The sequence below is a fragment of the Poecilia latipinna genome, unplaced genomic scaffold, assembly GCF_001443285.1.
Source record: "Poecilia latipinna isolate Pla-1442-1.1 unplaced genomic scaffold, P_latipinna-1.0 Scaffold367, whole genome shotgun sequence".
NCBI classification, from domain to species: domain Eukaryota; kingdom Metazoa; phylum Chordata; class Actinopteri; order Cyprinodontiformes; family Poeciliidae; genus Poecilia; species Poecilia latipinna.
The window spans coordinates 17,060-19,733 of NW_015112983.1; positions in this window are offsets into that span (position 1 = coordinate 17,060).

The window sequence follows — 2,674 nt, forward strand, 5'->3', positions numbered from 1 at the left end:
CACATATCCCATATTTAGCTCTTTCTGGATTGTGGCATTTTCTGAAATTTTTTAAATTCTGTAGACAAATGTTTGGACAGCTCAGTAGTACAGTAATTCAAATGTCTAAAATTTTAATTTTGACTACTTATAATTACGTTTTCAAAAACTTGATTTGTATTTGTATTATGTGTGATCCTTCATTTTAAATATCTTGAAAGGTATTTTGATTCAACAAGATATAATTAAAGACATATTTTTGTTCTTACTAGTCCGAATGTAAATGGACATATCATTCAGGATAGTCAGAATATACTGATGTGTATCATATTTTTAAATATCTGGAAAGTAATTCCATATAGATAAAAAAAAAAAAATAAAATTAAAAAAAAAAAATTATGCTAAAACTGCCTACCATATAAATCACTATGATTGACTTTGAACTGTTTTATTCATTGCTGATGTCGAACCCAGGTAAGATCTGCATAGACTATCCAACATGGTCAACCCAATAACATTAAGTTGAAGTAACTTTTCCCTGTTGTTACCCAGCACACTTTTTCCTTCCACCCAACTTTCCATGAATATTTTGGATATGCTGCTGTTTGAACAAATTAAATGTTGTGCTTTCATAAGTTGTAAGCCATAGAAAGCCAAATTAACATAAATGAATTATTAAAATATAATACTGTGTGTAATGAATCTGCTTAACACATGTGTTTCACTTTTTTAATTAAAATACTGAAATAACTCAGCTTTTAAATTAATTGAGATATTCCTGTATGTTTAAATACATATAGGACTGTTTTTCTTGCGCTTTTCTCTGCATTTCAGTAGATGCAACTGGTGTATTAATCCTGATGCTACAAGAACTTTGCCTCTGCTGTCCCCTACAGACTGAGAGTGAAGCTTCCCATTGCATGACAAGCAGTGAAGGAAATGAGATCATCTCTTTCAGTCCCTTGCCTTTCTCTTACTGACACGGTTTTCAAATTGTTTCACATTGTTTTTCCTGATCCCTGTTGACCTGCCAGAGATTGTACTGAGAGCTGTGACCGCACGGCAGGGGGCGGAGCTGTCAGGTGAGAAACCTGTAGCATGCACGCAAAGGTACTAGAAGACAAATAAAAAGTGTGCCTGCATATTTCATATCAGCAAAATCCATGTGAAAATGCATTTGTTTTGATTGCATGATAAAATATAGAAGAATATACTGGAACTCTTCATCAGCATTGAAACTTTAAAAATACTCCAATCCAACAGTGTGAACCAGATAGTAGCATCTGTCTAAATCTTGAAAGTTTAATTATTTCTTTTCTTTACTCATAATTTGGTAGTGTGTTGAAGCACAAACAGTCCCTCACTAACTGAATATGGCCAATGATCACCCTTCCAACTCTTTCTATTCAAATGCCCTGACCACTGACCTCTACCTTTTCCACAATCTATATACTGCAAGAAAAAAATATCTTGCCACATTAGTGTAAAGGAATGATGCATGTGAATTTTTGACATATTTAACTCCTTCTGAGACATTGAAGAAGTAGATATTTATTTACATGGGAAATTAATTTGACAAAACAAATGAAAACCTCACTGGAAAAAGTTAAGATCTTGGAAGGATTTTTTTTTTTTTTTGGAGTTTATTAGTAACTTATAGCACCCTCTGCTGGCAGAACTGCGTGCTTTATGATTACAAGTTGTTAAATGTGGAAGATCACTGCTTTACAATTTGATTTACCTCACAAAGCTTTCTCAGCTGGGTTTGGCTCTAAAGTATCTAACCTGTAATTTCGGGAATTGCTTTGAAGTTTGAATAACAAAAGCTTTCATAAGAAACATTCTTTCTCAGTGAACAATTTTCTAGTTCCAGTTATTTATATGGAACATCTTGCAAAATAGGAACAAGTATTGTTGTATTCAATTTATTAGATTTGTTAAATATTCGCCAAATACATACAGATGTTGGCGCTAGTGCGACTGCTGTAAGAAAAGCGTTCAAATAAACTTATCTTTCATTACAGCAGCATTAAGTCACAGATTTTCTTTTAGAACAGTCTAAAAGTTGATTTAAGAACTCATTTGTTTTGCTCTTGACTAAATCCCCACCGGAGGATCTAATTGTACCTCTGCTGTCAATATTCTCTACACCCTGATTGATCTCCAATGGTCAGAACTCATGTGACTGGAGTGTGCAGCAAGAGTGACCTTTGACCTATTTGCACAATCTCTCTAAATCACACAAAGTTATTTCTTCTTACTCATCTCACAGTTTTCCAGATGAACAAGATGATCGTAAAAGAAGTTTGATTTTGTGACTGTGTGGATTTGCTTTGGGCCATTATTTTTCTAAAACACTTTCACACACGTTCAGTTTTCTGGAAGAGGCGACCACAATTTTTCTTTTAATATCCTGGAATTTGGGGTAAATTCAAACAAAAAAAAAAAAATGGCATTGCATGCATGTCCCACCCTTTACGCAGGTATTTATGGGTTTTTCATTCCTTTGCAACTCATTCTGATCTACTTTCAAATATTTAAAATAAAAACCTCCAGAGAAAGCAGTCTCATGTTTAGTATTAGCCATGAAAGCAAGGAATAAAATAAGATTATATATATATATATATATATATATATATATATATATATATATATATATATATATATATATATACATCTCAGATATTAAGTTTTG